This window comes from Alexandromys fortis, unplaced genomic scaffold, assembly GCF_014885135.2.
Source record: "Alexandromys fortis isolate MF-2015 unplaced genomic scaffold, M_Fortis_MF-2015_v1.1 scaffold_4, whole genome shotgun sequence".
Classification (NCBI taxonomy): domain Eukaryota; kingdom Metazoa; phylum Chordata; class Mammalia; order Rodentia; family Cricetidae; genus Alexandromys; species Alexandromys fortis.
In genome coordinates this window covers 28,930,352-28,952,634 of record NW_026067944.1, presented here as the reverse complement: position 1 = coordinate 28,952,634, position 22,283 = coordinate 28,930,352, and the positions used below count along the sequence as shown (strand labels likewise).

The window sequence follows — 22,283 nt, the reverse complement described above, 5'->3', positions numbered from 1 at the left end:
ATTTACTTTCCTGACTGGTAGGGAATCGTCATGATTCACCATGACAGCAAGGTACATGACAGAGGTGGCCCTCCACCTTGGGAAGTAAGAGGTTATGGGACAGTGAAGGAATTAACACAAAAAGCTCAGGCTTGTTTTGTGTCTCACTGTGCACTATCCAGCCAATCCAATTTCTGTCTGTGAATTTTAATCCCAGCTCTACGGCACTCAAGAATAAAAACACTTCTCAAGTATCAACAAGATGGGCACCTCAAGTTTTCAGATAAAACTTAGTTTTAGCTGAGGGTGGACAATTCCATTTCAGTTACATGGGTTACACTGCATGCTTGGAACCCTTCTCAGCACACAGAGTCATACTTTTTGCCAAGTCTCCCAAATATCTTTGTTTAGTTAAGGTTAGGGTCGGTGTGATGCCTTTAACAAGTACACATAAAAAGAAAAATAAGTGACATTTACTCAGTCTCGGGGTACCTATCTATATTCCCCCTACCCTCTATGCTAAAAACCAAAGAAGCTACAACTGCTGGGAAAGGAAGGAAAAAATGATTTTTAAGGAAAATGAAAATAAAAACAAATAAAAAAAACCATGTCCAATTCCAATATATGGCATCTATTTTTATTTTTCTCAAGGAAAATTGTGTATCATTGCCAAAATTCTCCAAGTAACCACAACTGACAGACATGTCAGTATCAGAGCAGGGAGAATCGCAGTAATGCCTGCCTCTTTCTCTAGCAGATAAAGAGCCAAGCACTCTCCAAGGATAAGCAATGCTGCTTTCCTTGACTTTTAATCTGCTTTTATGTCTCCTAAACACAGCACTCTGTCTTATGTAATTCAAAGTTCACAGAACAAACCTCTTTTACCCAAAGCCTTAAAACTAGTGCAATGAATTTTTATATTTCCTTCTGGCTACATTTACTAAAAACCTACTCTCACTATGCAACCAAATATATGCTGATGATGTATACATTATAATTTTACAAAAGAAGAAAGAGTACTGTCAATAAACAGAAAAAAATGAATCCTGCTTAGGGATGTCCAAACAAGCAGAGCAATGCAAACATAGTCCTTTTTCCATACTTAGAATCTTCATTTGTACCTGATACACATGATCAATGGAACTGGACATGAAAAACATTTTTAAATACATAATTATCATATTTCACTAGCTTGTACAAAAAGATTTCATCAGTTTTATAATAAAATATACTTAGACTGGTTTAACTATTTTTCACTATAAAAGTAGCGACTCAGTATGGAAATGCTGCCCAGGCAGAAAGGGAACCCAGGAACTGAGACACTGCAGATAACCAGTCTATTTACCTTAACTCAGGCAGTCACCTTTGTGCAGGCAAAACAACCCAACTGACAGGAGTGCTCTGATTAAACATCCCTACCAAGCCATGGCCTTCCTGTGCGTCTTCTGGTGTCTATCCAAGTTGCTTCTCTGGAGTTACTAGCACCGCTCTATCTTTTCTAGTGATAGGAATGAAACATCGGAGGTAACTAGCGTAATGTCAGTGTCAAAAAAAAAAAAAAAAAAGATTTTAAGTCCCTAGTTCAAGACCCACTGGAATACTGAATAAATGTACTTAGGAAGAAAATGATTCCCCTGTGTTCTTCAGATTCTGCCTCAAAAGCTTGCTTATCGGGTCTACTTAATACAAAAGAAGTTTTGTTGGGTACTTCCTCAATATCTGCCAAGACTTTTTTTTAAATTAAGATTAACACACTGCCTTTCATTCATCCACTCTTATATCACAAGATTTCCCTGCTTATTGTCTCAGCTTCCCATTGCAGTGGTAAACATCATGATACAAGCAATAAAGGGAGGAAAGGTTTATATGGCTTAGAGGATATAGACCACCATCAAAGGAACTAAAGCAGGAAAAGTGGAGGCAGGAACTGAAGCAGAGAACACAGTGGGACTCTCCTTACTGGCTTGCTCTCCCAGTCTTTCTGTCTAATCCAGGCCCACCTATCCAGGTTAATACTGCCTACAGTGGGCTGGGCTCTTCACATCAATTATTAATCAAGACATGTCCAGAATGCAATCTGAAGGAGTCAGTTCTTCAATGGAAGTTCTCTCTTCCATGATAACTCTGCTTTATGTCAAGCTGACAAAAAGTAACCAGCATAACTATTAAATCAAGCCAAAGATTTTCAACTTCTTTTGTATGACTATCATCTCATCATTTGCTACTTCCTAAAAATAATCTGCAGCTGATTCTTAAGGCTTCTTATTTTCTTCAACTTCCTCATATACACAGGGTTAATATCAGAACTCACAGACTATAGCCAACTTAGAAATTGTCGAATGAGTTCTACAGAATCCCCTCACATGTTTTTGCCCTGATTTTTCTACCACTCCTCCTCTGTTTTGCAGGCATACTTTCCGTTTTTGTTATAGATCATAGCAGAAGCCTTCCGGAGTTCTTCTCAAATACTCAAAAGAGGATGGCTGCTGAAACTGCTCTCCAACTGGACTCTGTGTCTCTATTTTAGACTAGAGCATAATGCAAAAGTAAAGGCACAAAGTGATTCCTATCCAAAGACTGTGGTTATCAAACCCAAACAGAAAAATCTCACAGTGACTTCAGCATACACCTAAGGGTAAGGCAGAGGTAAGAGCATGTAGTTTTGTTGATGGTTCAGAGATTCCATGTTTACTTGCATTCCTACTGGGTAGAAGATAGTAACGCTAAAACTAAACACAACAGTGAAGATGCAAACCATAAAGGAGCCTTCAAACTGTGAGATTCTGTAACTAGAAATATTGCTACCTCTTTTTTTATATTATGGTAAATTCATTAGCAGCAATATACGCATATAACTATATATTTTATTGATTTAAAATATGTGATTGCTTCCTTTTAAAATAATAGTAGAGCCAATACTGCTGACGATATGAAAACTGCATCTGACTTAAGGTGCCTTCTCTGAACTTGAAGCAAGGAGGCAAGTCCACCAGCAGATGCCTTCATTTATATTTTTGCTAATCAGCAAGCCTGCTTTCTTATCTAAGATCTGTGCAAATCTTTTTGTTTTCTCACAATAAACTACACATGTGAAATTCCATCAGCGTTATTACCAATATTTATATTTATTTTTGATGGCCACAGCTTTTCTAAACTTTGTGTAGCCATATGTTTAATGTTACATTACCCATCCAGAATTTCCCTTCTAAAACGTTAAGAAAATGAAAGTATAAGAAAAAAGTATTATTTTCAGAATACGAAGATATTTTTAAGAAAGGACTCCAAAATGGACATTTGATTTTGGATAAAACGTACTGCATAAAAATGTGTAGTGCGTGTTAGGAAATCATCCAAGTCCTTGACGTTAGCACTGGGATGCTATTAAGTTTCCAGACATATCAATTAAGTAATATCAAATATAAATGATGGCTAGTCAATTGTACAGAGCATAATTACATGGCTCAAGAGCTACCCAAGGTGGACTTTAATTCCTGCATAACAATACTGGCTAATAGTATTCTAATTGATAGTGTCTTACTTGCTAAAATTTCTTGATTATTTAACCATATAATCTTGTGAAGATTATGGCAGACCACAAATAATGCCTGAAAAGTCCAAGTCTCTCCTCTCACCTATACACAAGTTTGGTATGGTTAACAGGAAACTTTGTTTATCTGATTAGTAAAAAGTGAAAATACATAAGTAAAAATTGCATTAGGGAAACACACATGGAATCAGGGTCAGGGTCCTGCTGTCTAGTAGGAAACCCATTCTGGTTTGACATTTTCCTTCTACTCCCTTAAACTTTTAAATTCAGGGATAAGTGATAAACATCATAAATCACACACATTCACAACTCATTTCTTCACTCTGTGTGCTGATGGTTGTGGGAATATGAGAATGAACTTGTGTCTCACAGAATACCTACTTTAGACCAGCAGCCAGTCAGAAACACCCACTGAAAAACATTCCAAATCTCATCCAGTTTCTCAAGAAAGCATCCAGTAGAGTGGAGATAGCCATGCAAAAGTTGGGAGCAGTGGGTGGAGGTGGGGATGGGATGGGGGAAGGGGAAATGGGGAGAGAGAAGGGGAGGATTGGGGAGAGCTTGGGGGAATGGGATGGTTGAGATGGAGGAAGGGTGGATATGGAATCAGGGAAGTAGATATCTTAATTAAGGGAGCCATTTTAGGGTTGGCAAGAGACTTGGCTCTAGAGGGGTTCCCAGGTGTTCAAGGAGATGTTCCCATGTAGATCCTTGGGCATCAGAGGAGAGGGTACCTGAACAGCCTTATCCCATAGCCACACTGATGAATATCTTGCATATCACCATAGAACCTTCATCTGGCGACTAATGGAGATAGAGACAGAGACCCACATTGGAGCGCTGGACTGATCTCCCAAGTCCAGATGAAGAGCAGAAGGAGGGAGAACATGAGCAAGTAAGTCAGGACCATGAGGGGTGTTTCCACCCACTGAGATATTGTGACTGATCTAATGCGAGCTCACCAAGGCCAGCTGGACTGGGACTGATAGAGCATGTGATCAAACCAGACTCCCTGAATGTAGCTGACAATGAGGACTGCTGAGAAGCCAATGGTAATGGCACTGGGTTTTGATTCTAGTGCATGTACTAGCTTTTTGGGAGTCTAGTCTGTTTGGATACACACCTTCCTAGACCTGGATGGAGGGGGGAGGGCCTTGGACTTCCCACAGGGCAGGGCACCCTCACTTCTCTTAGGACTGGAGAGGGAGGGGGAGAGGAGTGGGGGGAGTGGAAGGGAAATGGGAGGAGGGGAGGAGGTGAAAATTTTTAATAAATAAATACATTTTTTAAAAAGAAATGAATCCCCTCTCTGTGTTGATCACTTTAAACATTTTTAAAAGGTGCTTTAAAAATCTTTCCACCCTTCCTTTCTCCCCTACCATCCTACTACAGCCTACCTATCCCTGACAGCTCTGCTATAGTTATCTTCCTTCCTGCATCCACACTTCCCCTTCTTATCTTGACACAAGTGTCAAATGTTAACTCCCATGATCATGATACAATTGTTTCCTATTCCACATATGAAGTCTTGTCATGAACAGAGTTCTTAGAGGAAAGGGAAGAGGCACAGGTAAGAGATTCAATTATCTGGTGGAATCAATGTAGGCAAGGAAGAGGCACAGGCAGGTACATTCAGTTATATGGTGGAATTAAGTAGAGCCATGAATATGTACATGGATTTATCTTTGTTACAACCACATGCAGGAAAAACTCAAGATTTGCAAACTAATGTTCAGATCCCTATCAATATCACTCAAGTGCTTATTTAAGGTTTATCTAATTTTTCAGTTAACTGCTAGTCAAAATAACCAACTTCCAACAAACAGTGTAGACAGTCATGGGGATCCATGGTCTTCTGTTCTTTTCACACATAGGTCATATTTATCCCTCAGGCCCAGTACTCTAAAAAATTAACCAATCAGTATCTCCACTTTCTTAGCGTTGGCCATAAGCCTGTGCTTATTTGTAGACATACTTTTTATCTAATGTCAACAGAACATCATTGTTGTCCTTCAATTTTCATCTTTTCAAATAATAGTTTGTTAATATAAAATGTATTCTTTAACATCCTCACCTTCTAGGGTCTAAGTCATACAAAGAGCCCCATTTTAACTGTAATCAAAAAGGGTGACTGAAACCCATGTTTTAAAATAAACTTGACCTTTTTCACATGGTGTTCCATTTTCCTTTTTTTTTTTTTTGTTCTGTTGTTCACTAGTTTCTTTCTTCACAAAAAGCTAATGTCTATATTCTTGCAATATTATATGCTTCTATGTATTTCTGTGACTGTCTTGTTTATCTGCTGTCTGCATGCTATGCATATATATGGAGGTCAGATGACAACTTTTAGGAGTTGGTCCACTCCTTCTACCTTGTGGATCCTGGGAATCATACCCAGGTTATCAGACTTGATGGCAAGTGCCTTTATGCTCTAACTAATCTCACAATGTTTTCTCTATCACAAATATTTACATATTTTGAAAGGATAGGACTATAAGACCACAAGATTATAAAGCACTTATAGGTCCTTCATCACAAGCAAGCAATCTATTCTCCTCATTCTATCCCTGATTCTCTTATCATCCTGTTGCCAGTCAACTTCTCTGCATTAATCTTTTTATGTTCTCCTCACTGTTTAGAATTCATCTTTTCTCATGTTTCCCAACAAAAAAATTAAGGTAATTTCCAAAAGTGCTTGGATTTGTCCAAGCACTATTTCCTTTAACATGCCTTCCTAATATTTCTCCCAAGAAGCTTTCTCAACATCTTCACCTCCTCAATAATTTATTCATCAACAGATCATGCATTTTTCTGCCTTAAAATTCCTCATCCCCTGTAGACTGCGTGATGCCTTTTGGTAGAGTCCACGTAGATACCCGATAAACAAGAATGTAAATTGTTACTTTCACATTCAAGAATTTTCCAGTATAGTTAAGATAAAACAACAAACAATTAAGTTACAGTCCAGATGAAGACAATACATTTCTATTTAATTGGCTTCAATTACAGGTATACACATTCTTACTGCTAATATCAAGACTATGTCACATACAATAAATACAAGTTACCAAAAACTGATTAAGTTGAGGAGTGGTCAAATTACATAAGAAGAACAAGAAAGTTATAAGGGAAGAGAAAGTAGAAAATTTAAAAACAAGCTTAATGAAAAATAAAAAAGCAGACCAGACAAAAGGAACCGCATTGGTTCATGGTATTTGGGTAGCAGAGTTAGGGAGGCTACTCTTGTCAAAAAAAAAAGAACTGAGATAGGAGTCACAGCTTCCTGTGAGCCACTGGGCACTCAATGACATGGTTTACATGATTTAGTTCAACTAATACAGAGAACCAAACTGTGAGGGAGATCAAATATATTATGACCTTCTCAGCAGTAACTGGGAAATCTAAGTTTGAAACCCAAGAATTTTCCAAAATGCATCATATCTATATTCAATTTAACATGAAATCCAAGCTAGATGTGCTGGATACTTGCATGCTTAGAACAATTTATTTCAACAAATCAGAGGTATTTAGAAGGAGGAATATCACTTGAGAAAATGCTTCCATAAGATTCAGATGTAGGGCATTTTCTTAATTAGTGATTGATATGAGAGAGCCCAGCTTACTATGGCTGGGGTCATTCTTGGGCTAGGAGTCCTAGGTTCAATAAGAAAGTAATCTGAGCAATACATGGGGAGCAAATCAGTAAGCAGTACCCCTTCGTGGCCTCTGCATCAGCTACTGCCTCTGGCTTCCTGGCCTGTTTGAGGTCCTATCCTGACTTTCTTTGATATGGACTGTAAACCAAATAGACCCTGTCATCCCCAACTTGTTATTTGGTCATGTTGTTTTGTCACAGCAAAGAAACCCAAACACTGGGAGTATGCCTGGGATTAACAACAACAACAAGAGCAACAACAATTACTTATTTGCAAAAAGATAAAAGTCTGAAAGAAATTCATATAATTCTAAGGTTTTTCTCATGGTAACATACAAATTAATTTCATGGACAGCTATATATACGTGGTATATAAGATGAGTTAACCTTAGAAACACTTTAGTAGAACATCTTAATTTTTACATAACTGAATATTGAAGCCAAGTACCTGATTTATATGCTGTCTGTGAGGAGAAAATTTGACAACAAGTAAAACATAAAAGTTTTGTCCCCAAAAGACTTTCTAAATCTGTGAGTACTGGCCTCTGACAATCAATTTCTTAGAGTTGAAAATCATGAGGTAAATACCATTTAATCCTATCACTAAGCACCCTCCTGATAAGGACTTTTGTTGTTTTGGGCTAACAGGGAATCCAGTACCAAGGAGAATTCTGGGTGTTGTAACTAGCACAGTGCATATATTTTCTGCAAATTGTTTACTCAAGGAACATTGGTTTTAATGAAGGTAGGTCTATATGTACAAGCATGTCTGTGATATGAGTATAAATACATAAAAAGTGCATAGGCCATATTTGCTGTCTTACTTAATTCATTTTCATTTGCTATTTGAATCACGTAATTTTCTCCTTGAAACTTTCAAGTGGCATTATAAATGTCTATGTCACAATGCTGTTGGTTTCAAAGGTCTTCAGAAAAAAATCAAGGGTTTAGTATATACCACGCAAGTCTATTTATAAGGTACCCTTTAGTTAGAATCACTATGAAAAGTTTTCAGGTTTATTAAGAAGTGATTCAAAATACGTTATTAAAGTGTTAATATGAATACTTCATCTTTATCTTTGTTTTTAGGAGTGCGGAAAACACAAGCAATGTTTCATTTCTAAAACCAAGTTCCTATGAAGCAGAGCAGAAGGACTACTTATTACAGAATTTCCCAGCCAAATTCCCAAAGGGCCCCCAACAGGCTTTCTCAATTTGTGGGCACTGTCTTCTAACAATCTATTTCTTTCCAGACTCTCCTTGGAAACCAAAGATTTATGTCATTCTCTTCATATTTGAAAAGGAAATTGGTAGTGGTTAAAGAAAAAATAAAAATCGAAGCTTATTTTTATCAAGGAATCCATGCTGTCTGGACAAATAAGTCATTAATATGCCCTGGGCTGGAGGCGCCACCAGTGACTCTGTCTCTGTGGGACTGCTGTCACTGTTCGGACAGACAGAAATCCAGTTCACATAAGGTATTTGTGAAGAGGAGTTGTGCTTGGACATGCGCTTAAAAAAGAAAATACTGTCCTATAGTAATTGAGAAAATCAGACCCTCCTCTTTCCAAATAATTTATAAATCTCCAGCTCAAATCTAGAGTTAAGGAAGTCAAGCAGACTGAAAACAGTTCTATAAGATGTGAATATTCACTTAGCAACCTGAAATGGTTTCTGTTCTGTGAATTCATTCAAACAAGCAGGTATTGCAACATTTCATCGATAGCTTATCAAACAGAACAAGACTGAATAAAAAGGTTTTCCTAGGGGAACTCTCTGGTCATTGTTCTATAAAAACACGGGAGTATATTGCTATATGCTCATCTTCACAGGAAGTTACCCGGCTTAATAAGCACAGACCAGCAAGTTAATATTAAAATTCACTTTGATTCCAGTGGCAACCAAGCTGATCCAACTAGGAGCTATTCCATAAAACCCTTATTGTCATATTCGTCATCAGCACTCTCAACAGAGACTACTGCCAGCACTAAGAAGCCAGCCCTCACTTCACCTCAGGAAATATGCTGCACAGATGGCCAGCCCAATTACAATACAGTAGTGAGGTGGCCCTATTTATCTTATTAGAATGACACTCTGCTAATTTTTCAATTCTCCTTATTGATGCCCTCTTTCATGTGTAGGTCTATTAGATTCTACTTCCTCTACTGTCCTCTCAGGACTTGGTGCTTGCCAACTACAGTAAGTGGTTTTGACAACTTGTCTAGCTATACAATACTCTGTTTCTTTCCCTCTGTAGCCTTTCTGGCTTCAAATGAGGACCTTCAGATATATCAGACTATCCAATCACACTCTACAACAGGGAGAAAAGCATTCTAAACACTGTCTGCGCAAACTATAATCTTGCATGTGCCCACAGTTCTCTCTTTTCCTCTTTACCTTCATAGATAAATCCCATTTGCTATCTTGTCTTTTCCTATCTTAATACAGAATGACTGCCGTGACCACCCCCATCCAGCTACGCCATTCACCGCCAGCACCTCTGCTCTCCTCGTGTGCTTCAAGAAGAACTGATTAGCACTTTGCATAATTAACCTGATTAGCACTGTGCATAATCAAACTGATTAGCACTTTGCATAATTAAAAAGAAATAATAATAATAACAATAATAAGCACTAAGTAATATCAAAAGCTGTTAGTCCCTCATCCCTTTGGTTAACTCCAAGATGAGTTCAGTGCAGCACATCTTGCACCCACATTGAAATCTTCTCTGTAACTCAAAAGTCAAGAAAGCAAATTCAAATTCTTTCAGTCCACAGGCCCATTACGGTTTTTATATACACTCTCAGATACCAAAATGTTCAGGTTTTTTCATATATATATATATATATGTATATATATATATATGTCTCCCTCTATTCAATCTTTGATATGTCATGCACACTATAGTGGAAAAATGAGAATATATCACCAAATCAATGGAAAACACTTAAAATAAAATTAGAAACCAAGATGTATGTTGCTTCTGTTCCAATGAAAAGAAACTAGACAGATTCTCAGGGAAGCACGGTATGGCCATTTACTTTGTGTGATTCCAGCAAAGTGACTCAATGTTTATGGCCTCACACCCTTCCTACTGATAATGGAAATGGTAACACTAGTTATGATATCTCAAGGGTTGCCATAAAATCAAAGTAAGAGTTTAACAAAAATGTTGTAAAATATGTCTGTATACTAGCAGACATAAATGAAGCATCCTATTGGAGGTCCCTAAGCCTCTCACCCCCAAACATGACTTCACAACACAGACAGAATCACAGATTGAGTAATAATAAAATTTTATACTTATAATGTCTTCAAACCAAAAAGTTATAAAGTCTTTTTGCTTAATTTTTTTTATTTCTCAGTCAATGACTGAATATGATTATAAATATGACTTACTTCAGTAATTATTGTATCCATCACAGTTCTCATTTGTGTTTCCACAGAGGTTAAAGTCAAGCTGTTCCTAGAAATTCACAAGAGAATAAAAGAAAATCTAGTATTTTTCTACTAATTTGGGAATTTGAGGTGGAGAACTTTGAGAGCCTGTTTTTCTATACCCCATCATAGCCAACCATCTGTTCCTTGCCAGCTCTTACTTCAACTTCCCCTCCCTCTAAGGAATCATCTCTGATACCCCCATAGGCGGTCAGAATTTCTGCCTCATTTTCCCATATTGTGTTTGTAACTTTTCAAACCTCTGTGTACTAAATGGTTGTATATACAGCTCCTTTTGTGGACTCTGAACTCCCAGAGCCGCTGGTAAACCTGTTCTTGTCCCACATATATCACATGAGAGACACATGTGATGGGCACTCCACATTTTTGTCATGGCTGACTTGAGGAAGCTGAATAGCATTACAGTGTTTTTAATAAGCTTTTACTACATAAGTGCTACAAACAAACATGGGAACTGGTTCACTACCTTAATCCCAGGGATTACAAAGGTATTTGACATACCCATAATCATATATGTGATCAATAAAGGAATTAGTCACATGTAGTCACTCAAAGCAAGATGAAAGTGTCTAGAAGAAGCTAGGGATTACATTACAAACTGAACAAGGCACTGACCATGAAAAACTGCAAGGTTCTCTCAAGAAACTTACAGTTTATATATCTTTTAAAGATTTTTTTTAAGAGTCTGGAATGGAGTCAGAACTCTTCCTCCTTTAAAGGTAAACTAAAAGTAACCAGAATGACCCGGTGCAAGGAATCTGTCAAGAGACCATGGGTATTTACCAACCTAAAGAACAGCTTCTTCTTGGGATAATCATTCATTTTACATTTCATTTAATTCAAAAAATGCTGCTGTGGAGATTATTCAAGTCCAAATGTTCCTGGTGAAGGTGCTTCCAGTAATTCTGGGAAAGAAGCCAATCCTCTAGTTTTATATGTAAATATTTTAAAAACAAGCACATATATATAAGCACAAAGGAAAGGTCAAGAAGACGTAAGTCTTTAAAAATCTATTTTAATAATTTTTTTCTATAACTGTCCACAGAAGTTTGGGCTTTTTTGTAGTGTTACATTTTCTTTTACACAATACACCTGCTTTTTTTCCCTAAACTAAATATTTCTTCCATCTAATGACTCTCTTTATTAGACAGCATCTAATTTGCATACATTTACATACAATTTAACTGCTAGCTTGTGAGAACAAAGAAATGGCTCTGTATTGTACTGAAGGACAATACTCAGTAAAGGAAGGTATAAAACCCAACCAGTTCTATAACTGTGTAAGCTCTTTGTCTCAGTCACACCAACCTCTCTTTCTCTTTTAACATGCTACTTAAAAGGGGTAAAAATTATTTCATCAAACAATGAAAGAAACTACTCTGTTTAAGTGTCTGCTCCCACCCACAGCATGGTTACCACAATTCAGGCCCAAATTCACTGATTCTCCCATAACTTACTTTACTACATTTGACAACTCAACCCCTTTATTTTGCTTGGTGTCCCATCTCTAAAAAAACCTTGGATCCTTTGATAAATTTTTCATTCCAATACTAATCTGGGCTGCCATTCTCCTCACTGCTGAACAGACCGGGTCTTCAAATGCTGGCTGCTGTTCTTTAGTGAATAAAGCATACTCTCACCTGCACTAGGTTCATAGATTTTCCTTGAGACTTCAGGACTTTTTGTAATAATCCACTCTTCAAAATAAAAGCTTTTCCAGGTCCACTGGGAGTTGATGGGATGAAGACTTGAACATAAAGAGGACGGACACGCAAGACAAGTTACAAGTAAAGAGCACTTGAGCCAACTGTTCCCCACTCAGCTCAGGTGTCCCTTTGTGAGTCTCCAAGCCTGCAGGGCTCTTGGATAATGAAAAAGAGAAATAAATCTGAAAACCAGGATCCTTGACTGTCGTAGGAAGTAAACCCCCCCACACACACACACTGTGACATGGTGACTCAATGTGCCTCTTCCCTTAGTAACTCTCATCCTTGATGCACAGAGAGAGAGATTACAGAAAGCAATCTCAGAGAGTTTGTTCAGTGTTTTTGTAAATATTAACTACTGAAAACACACAAAATAAGTAATATAGCTAAGGTCACAACCAAGTGAAAATAAACATGAGGGGAATTCAAGTTTCTTAAATGCCATTGAAAAATAAGTAATAAAACTGCTTCAAAATTACAATAAGTAATATAAATGTTAGGGAGGACATGCGGACAACTGAAAGCTATAAAACTACACATGAACCCACAACATAGGAACAATGGAAACAACAGCACCGATGACTGAGGGCTGAAACAGCCTGAGACTTATTTCCTTAGAAGTAGATTTAAGATCATTGGCCTATGTTTTTGCATCTGATAATGCACATTTACAATTTTAATGACCAAAAGAGGTGTGAACTTGTCAGTGATAAGTGAGGAAATTCTACCACTCTGTAGGGCTGCAGAATGCCCACATGATTTGGAGCCTTCGACAGCCAAACAGATTGCACAGGCGCTACACGCGATCTTGAGGCATGTCTGATTTTCCACCTGGTGGGAAGCCTGAGTTAGAGACAGTATCAGTGCTGGAGTGCTGGCAGAAACCAACTCTGCCAACGCTTTACCCCATGAGCAACTATGAATATTGATTAAAATAGAGCACACAAAAGAAAGTATTAGGCACAGTCCTTACAAATGAAAACCAAAATAACACCTCTAAGCATTGACTAGATTCCAGACACTCTAGTAAATAATCAGAATGTCAAAGGCCTTCTGAAAATCACGACTTATTTCTAAAAACAATTTTAAGTTCTAGAGAACTGATCTCCAACCCCCAAATCCCTTGTTCCATGAGAAATGAGCCCATCACTTCATGATGCTGCAGCATCTGTCCTTTCAGACACTTTCAGTACGTTTTACATGACATTTCTGATTCTCGGGCTCATTAAACCTTCTCGTTAATGGAGATTTCAGGCAGTACTTGCTTTGTGTCATAGAGAACTATCTGCCGATACCCAGCGTCAGACTGTTTTTTTTTTTTACACTGTAACATATTAAATTCACCGTGTTTGTTTTAAAAGCACCTCTTATTACTAACTCAGCCAACATCACCTGTGCTATAGAGATGGTTAAGATCCACCTTCCCAATGCGTGTTACCACGGTGACAAAGTAGTGACCTAATTTACACACACCTGCTGGGTTAATTGGGCCAAAATGAAAGATGATATATATGCTCAAAATCCAAAACTGATTTTTCCCTCAAAATTAAATATTTGATTTTTTTAAATTAGCAGTTTCTAAAGCTAAGAACATACTCCAGGTGTGCATTTGCCAGTTAATATACCCTGAATGTTTCATGACACTTGAGCAGCAAAACATACTGAGTGATGAATACAAATCTTTTATGTATTTTCTGCATGCAATGATTAGTACGAGTAAGTGGTCTCAATCACTGAATGTGTGGATACGCTTGAAGGGTCAGGTTACTGACTCCAAGCAAAAAGGGACATTCAATCATGCCAAGTTAGCACTCAGTCAGGACTGACTGCCTGTAAAATACAAGCTAACTTTGAGGAAAGCTGTACTTTATGGCCTTTACCAGCATGTATCAAGTTTTGAACCAAAAATGTCCACTTTGCTTGACCTCTTCCTGTCACTCTCTTCTCTCCTTTCTTAAACCGCTGAGAGCTTTCTTTGGGTCACAGAGTTTTCTGCTCCCAATCGACAGTGATATGAGCAGACAGCTCCTTTACAGAATGCTGGTACAAATCAGCCATAGATGTGTGCATGCACACAAATGGCCTTGCTAAACACATCAAAAGACAAAAAAAAAAAAAAAAGATCACAGCCTTCTATTAATTTATCAGGCATGTCCATTAAAGTATCTTCACAAAGATATTCCTCTACTTTCAATATAGAAAAACTAGAAGCAACTTGCACGTGCACAAGTAAGAGACTACTGAGATGGCATAGCATACATTTATGGACTGCACAAATATTTCAAGGAAATTTATTTATTAACAAAAAGATATTTTCATATCACATGGCTAGCTAACAAAAATTTCAAACTATAACTATACATTGTGAGCATAGCCCATGGTTTTAAAAATAAACATCAATATATTAATAACTTTCTTTTGATTGTAAATATATCAAACATGACTTTATTATCTTTATTATTACATTTTTAATTTCTCAAACAGTTTTATATTTAGGTGTGTTTTTAGAAGAGAAAAAGTCTATATGATTATATATGATTTAAAGATATTACAAAAGAGAGCTGGACAGGTGGCTCAGCAGTTAAGAGTACCTGCTTCTCCTAGAAACCCCAGGATTGATTCCCAGTACCACATAGCAGCTCACAGCTGTCTATAATTCTAACTGTCCAAGTCTTGGGGAATCCAATATCCTCTTCTGGTCTTTGAAGGCAATGGGGATGTGTGTGGCACACAAATATACATGCAGGCAAAATACTCATATGCACAAAAATAATAATGAAAAATTTTAAGTTGAAAGTAGAAGAAAAGTTAGTGACATTCTTGACTGCCCCAGTCATATTTCCCTTCTCTAACATCAAATACATGTTTAACACAATAAGGTTCTTTGGTTGCGAAATATTTAACATCTTTAACTGCTTTTTTAAAATAAAACATTATAAAGATGCAAGCTATCAGAATCCTTAGCCTAAGCTCTTTTGTAAACTAAATAAAATTACATGAAAAAATTGCCTTTTAATAATGAAGACTATATGGAGCCAACTTTTCAAGACACAAATAAGGTTATCACGTGGTTATTGCCTCTTGCTCAAATTACAACATTCACGTTTTTATTCACTTGTTCAGTTACAGGGTCTTACTGATAAGTGCTTTTCTTAAGTAAGTAAAATTAACATTACCATATGAACTGTATTTGCTGTTGAAAGTATCTCACTAGGGGTTTGATTTACTCTATGATGCTTTTGCTGATTTAATCATTGCTTAGACAATCAAAATATAATAATTTATTCTTATAAATGAAAGAATTTCTTGGGACTTCCTATGTCACAAACAGTAGACATCAGTGATGGATTAAAAAACTGTATGTCACTTCTGACATTTCCGTTTTTCTGTTCTTTTGTCTCTGTGCTAATCTCTGCCATCCTAAGAAGTCTAAGGGACAAAAAGTGCTTCTTTCATTTCAAGTGAAAAATAAAACTGCTATTTCCACTCAAAAATAAGGGTAAATGCATTTGTGAAAGCATATATATTGAAAATTTTAGTTAAATCAAAGATATAAATATTAAAAAAGACTAAACCACAAATGTGCTAAAGAAAATATGAGTAATTTATCCACATACAAGATTTTCTAATATATAGTAAAAGACTGGTGAGTACAGGTACACAAATATATTAAGGGATTAAAAAAAATAATAACTAAAAATTTGAATACAAAACTTCACTTTTTTCTAAGTACCTTAAAAAATGAGATTGTAATTTAATTACATTTCTTCCTTCACTTTCCCCCCTCAGGCACCCTATACATGCATACCTCATATTACCACCCTGCATATTTTCAAATCACAGACTCTCTTTTCATTGTTAGTACACACACACACACACACACACACACACACACACACACACACACACATTTATATATCTTCCTAAATATAACTTGTTGAGTCTTTATAATGCCACTTGTATGTATGTCTTCAGGTCTGATGGCTTGGCACTGAAAAACCAATTGGTATGCTCTTCCCAATGGAAGACCACCTCTCTAACTCCCAGTTTTACTAAGTCACCATTAAAACTTAACTTTTATACAAAGAAGCTAAAAAATTGGTAAAAGGTTTCTGGAAAAAAATTAAAAAAATGAAAACTCAATGAAAAGAACAATGTATTTAATATTCAGAGCATAGAAAAAGAAATGTAAATATGCAATAACTTTTAAAAATATCATGTCATCTACCTGATATAAATTGCACAAAAACAAAGATAAAATATAATTTTCATTCTTCAAATAAGATAAATAAATAACTGCTAATATCCACTACTGAGGAGGTTGTAGGAAACCAGGAATATGCTGTTAACAGGCACAAAACCAATTATTTTTCTTTTATGATTTCGTTATTATTTTCTGTGGAGACCTCTCCCAACCTCCGGAGTTCCAGGTTTGTATTTATTTGTAATGGGATCTTACATGTTACTCTGGATAACTTGTAAAACAATATACACAGACACGCACACACACACACCAATCTGGTCAAAATCCACAGAGATCTGCCTGCCTCTGCCTCTCTGGAGCAGACAGGAATTAAAGGAATGTACCACCACAACTTGCTTTAATCACTACCTTTGAAACTAAACTTTGAAGAGACAAATTACAAATATTTGAACATTGATTCCATTCATTGAACATTGATTTCATTTCTATTATTAAGTTCAGTAAGTGTATTTTGCTAGATTTGCTACATTCTTGGATGAACAGGGTAAGTTGATAAAAGCATTATTTTTTTGCATAACTTTATGAATCACCCAATCTTTTGAAACATGTATATACATTAGAAAATAGAAAGAGTAAGCAAACTGTTTAGTGCCACAGCAAAACTGAAAGAATACTGTGCCCAAAAAGTAAAACATTGTTGAACTTCCCACACCACACTTGTTTACAGCAAAACACTCAGCTTGCTGTGGCTGTTCCCTCTTCTGTAGAACAACTGAATTAACAGATAACATGCCCAGTACCTTACCTAACAGCTCCCTAGTTTATGCTCTTTATAAGCCTGTAATCTGATAGGGAATAGTAGAAAAATATTCTGGAAACTTAAATATCAATTTTGAGTATCTACAATTACTAAAATGAACAAGTATATATTTAGTGTTTTGTATGCAGACTGTAACCATGTTTTTGTAACAAAAGCAAGTAATGTAGCTGCTGAGAAATGTGGCAAACTGAATATATTAAATATTATTTTAAATGCTACATCACTGCCTGCATGAACAGTATTTCTAGGTCTCAGTTTGGTTCTGCCAAGGTGGTAAAACTTGCCAAAGGAGACTGATCTAAAGAGTGTTTATTGCACTCCTTATTGCCTGCCAACCCACAGACACAACTCAGGTTTGTTTCTTAAGGTATCCCCATAAATGCTCTCACATACACAACATAAAAAGACAAATGTCAAAATTAGTTTTTAAGTCATATATGCATTTTCACAAGCACTCATATAAAAGATATAGTCTACAACAGGACAAAACATGTGTTTTCCAACTTACAAAAACACCCTCTATCTTGCTTTTAAATTATGATACATGTTTTCAGTACAATAATGGCTTTCATCACAGTGGCTTAACATTCTGAACATATGGACAGATTTTTATAAAGGCTCTTATCTCAGGGATGAGTTGTATGACAATTTTTAGGACCAACTAAATTATGTAATGGAAATTGTGTATTATAATATTTTTGGAAAACCAAGTACTCCATTACTCCTTTTTAGATTCTGTTACTGAGAAAGGAATAGAATCATGTGAGTTTCTTTAGTAGGTTTGAAGGTTTAACCAATAACAATGCTGATATTAATCAAAGGACAGTTTATTTTGCAAACTGAGATATTTGGAGCCTCTTCAAGACTGCACTGAATGAGTTTTAGTATCGCTGGTATAAAAAAAAATCCTGATACTGAAAATTTTAATAATCAATTGTGAACTGAGTTTTTATTCTGTTTTTGGAATTCTTACAGCAGACTGTCTACCTCCTTCTGCACTGCCCATAAGTATTAGACATTTCATGCTGTGCCACTAAACAATGAAAACCTAAACAATAAACACAATATTGACTATACATATGAAATTTGGGTACCAATATATGTCATCAGCTCATCACCAAATACCTTAATCTTCTTACACAGCAATAATCTAATTTTGAACAAACCATTGGTAGAATTTTTTTGTTTCAAGATGAAAATGTAGGTGAGATTAAAAGATTATGTTCAACTACTGGGAAGGTAAGTATATGCTCCCCAAAATTTCTGTCTTAAATCATGGGCTATCTGTCATGACATTAATACTAGCAACAAAAACACTCAAGACTATTTCATATGGCCTTCTATCTAATTTTCAGTCTTGTATGCAGAGAAAGAAAACAAAATATGATATTACTTTAAATAGTAATTGTTCAGGCTGCAGAGGTGGCTCAGAAGCTAAGAACTCGGTCTGCTCTTCCAGAGCACCTGCTTTGATCCCCAGCATTCAGAAGGTAGCTCCCAAGCATTTGTCACTCTAGTTTTAGGGGATCTGACACTTTCTTCTGAACTCTTTTGACACAGCACACACACACACACACACACACACACACACACACAGGCACAACACTTATATATAAAATAAAAGTAAATCTTTTAAAAATGATGACTGATCTAAGGAGGAAAAAAAAAGAGACTCAAGAATCCTTGAGTCCTCTAGAATCTGTTAGCAGAACCAACAGTGAAATTGCTAGAAAGAGCTTAGAATAGACACAAATCAGATCCTTCCTTCGGTGGCCAAATCCACTCTGAGACATGGTTGGGAGTATTCAATCCTCTCACACACTTTTCTTATGGTCCTGCTTGTTACTAGGAGAAAGAGAAGACCTAATAACCTGTGACAGACAAGTCAACACCAGGATCTCCCCTCCTGCCACAGCTTAGACACATACTCAATATGCAGCCCTTGGCAACCTCTAAGTCTCTAGATGTCAGATTTCTGCAGCCCTTCCTAAAATTGGCTTCTTTACACGCCGTGTGCAGAGTGAGTACTATTTTCTCTGAAAGGCTATTCACGACTCCTATTCCCACTTCCATCCATTCTTTAGACTATTCTTCCCACTGTATGTCATGAATATCACCAAGGACTTCATAAATATACCCTATTTACCAGTTTATTATTTGTTTAGCAGTCTAAACATACCCATTCCAGTTATCATGTTTGCTGTGAAAAACACAGGACGGTTCTCTTACAATTCAGACTATTACTATTCTCTTATTAGTCTTACTATTATTACTCTCTGGGGTCGGGATCAAATCTTACCTATACCAGGAGGAAATCTGCAATCTAACTGGTGTGAAAGGCCTGAAAAATTCAGCTACATGAAAGGTTGAGGCAGAAAAACATCAAGTTAAAGACCAGCTTAAATAATTGTCTTAAAACAAACAACATAAAAACAGCTCACTGGAAGGATGCTTGCCCCAGCATTAATGAAGGCCTAGATTTAATCACCAATCCCCAAAAGAAACAAGAAAATGATAATCTAGAAAAATGATATTTTCCAACTGGTTTTAGAAGAAGAGATAAACTAGGGTATATTCATCTAATTAGTATGTTTTGGATAAAAATCATAGTTTTGTATTTATAAATTCAAATTTTCATTTTAACTTTTTTCCTCTAGCAAGGAGGTATAATGTTTATCTCTAAAATATTTTGTTCTATAAATATGTTTGCACAGAACAAAAGTTCACAAAGAAAGCTATTTTTTTCGATAGCTAATACAAGTAATATTCATATAATCATTTCACTAATTGTCTATTTCAAAGTTCAAATTTTGAAATTATTGATTTAAAGTTCCAATTATGAAGTAGGAAGGGTTAATAAATGCTTCCCGTGGTTTTCAATTATTTTTAGAATGACTAAACTCTACACTTTACTGTCTCTGACTACCTTCATACTAATAGTCTGATCCTTATTTACAGAGACCCAAAATTGCCTCCTTCTATTAGGATCCAGTTGGGAGAAGTAGAAAGGACACAGGTTTCTGTTTTGTGGTAAGAGTTGTTTAAACCCTCCCCCAATCACTCGTTGACTACATAATATTAGAAAGATACCCCTTGCTGGGCATGAAGGCACAAGCTTTTAATCCCAGCACTTAGGAAGCAGAGACAGGCGGATCTCAGTTTGGGGCCAGTGTAGTCTACAAAGTGAGTTCTAGGACAGCCAGTGATACACAGAGAAACCCTATCTCAACAACCCCCCAAAAGGAAGTGACCCCTCTGGCCTATGCCTTGCAATTCTCTCCTGCAATGCAAGCCTCTTCTGTCCTGATCGCTTGACAAATGTATATTTTGTAGATATAGTTTTAAAACACAGTGATAGCAAACTTTAAATACTTTCATCAGAATGTCCTGTACTTTCAAGAGCCAGTGGCACTAAGTCCCAGGTGCACACTCCTAATCTTAGAGGGAGGAAAAATAAGGTGTTAATAAGTGAATACATAGGATCATGGGAAAATCATTCTTGTTTTAAGGTAAACACACAGAGGAGAATGCCACATACAGATGCATGAAGTTTAAAGTGGCAGTACCAATAGATGAGGAAAAAAGGGAGCCACCTGAACTCTGATAAACAGATTCCCTGCTTGAGCCAGCAGAAGGAATGTGGCTCTGCTGCACCTTCACATGGATTTCTGACCTCAAAAATTCTGACATAAAAAGTATGTTTCTATGGTTTTAAGCCACACATTTTGTGGCAATGTATTTCATCAGTGTCCGGTATGTAGTACATGGTCACCATAGTCTTCAAGCCTAAGAAAGAGGAGAGACAAAAATATCTGACATACAGTTGGTGACTGCAAGGTCCCCAACGGACTGAAGAACACAGACCAATCAACTGGAGACCTTACTGAAAGTGTTGTCAGTGGTTTCTCCAAGTAGCGAGCCAAGCTAACAAAGGCTACACGACCTGTACTTGGTGAGAGATAATACCATTCTTTCAACATAGCCAGAATCCAGTCCAGTACTATTATTCATCCTTTTAAAAATATAAAACTAATAGATTTGTATTTTTAAATTCTAAGTTTATACAGAGGTGAATAGTTAATGAATACTGTATTATAACATATAATCAATACCAAGGTTATGCTTAAAATTACTTAATTGGACATAATTCATGTCTTTTGCCTAATGAAAAATTGTTTATGCTGCTGAAGACTGGATTTAGGAAGTAAATGCACCAATTTTTTGATCGACGAAAATTTGAATATGATTTCAAATGACAAATTTACAGGGGGAAAATCAATTTCTTTTGGCCTTGGGTATATACTATCCTGATACTGGCAATGACTCTAATAAGTATACATTGCTTTGCCAGGGGCATCAGCCTAGCATGATTAAAGGTTATGCTTGAAATGTCTTCAGATACACAAAGTTAACTATTTCCTAAGTAACACCGAAGTCAGCTATCCTGTTTGCTCTAGAAATTTAAGGCACAGTAAAAATACTTCTAGTCTATTTTTAGTTTACATATTTATTGTTTGTATATTTTTGTGTATAAATATATTTGTATACACATACATACACACACTAGCATTATATACACATTTTGTGACATTTCATCTGTATTTTAACAACTAAAGTTTGCCTGATGATCAGGGAGTAAAACAGCCTAAGCAGCCACACTAGTTTGCCATAGAAACTGGGTGGTGCATGCCTTTAATCCTAGCCCTAGAGAAGAATATAAAACAGGAGGAGACAGCTCTCAGACATACTCTAATTCTGAGATTTGCGGAGACAGGATCACTATTTCAGAATGAAGTAGAAGTAAGAGCCAATGGCTGGCTGTTTTGCTTTTCTGACCTTCAGGTTGAACAAAAATTCTGTGTCTGGGTTTTTATTAATTGTGCTACATAGATATAATCACTTAAAGCTCAAAA

The 22,283-nt window shown here is 36.5% G+C and overlaps 1 protein-coding gene across 10 annotated transcripts in view; it reads right to left on the bottom strand.

Annotated features, from left to right (window-relative positions):
- The window catches only part of Zbtb20 (zinc finger and BTB domain containing 20), a 752,057-nt gene that overhangs the window by 526,006 nt on the left and 203,768 nt on the right, over positions 1-22,283 (bottom strand). The window contains exons 4-5 of one of the 10 annotated variants that reach the window (XM_050148760.1): positions 11,428-11,545; positions 10,581-10,647 (exon numbers count right to left, since the gene is read on the bottom strand). The exons of the other annotated variants lie outside the window; for them this stretch is intronic. The gene's annotated coding sequence lies outside the window, so the exon portion shown is untranslated. The remainder of the gene's footprint in view (positions 1-10,580; positions 10,648-11,427; positions 11,546-22,283) is intronic. 10 annotated transcript variants of the gene reach the window in all.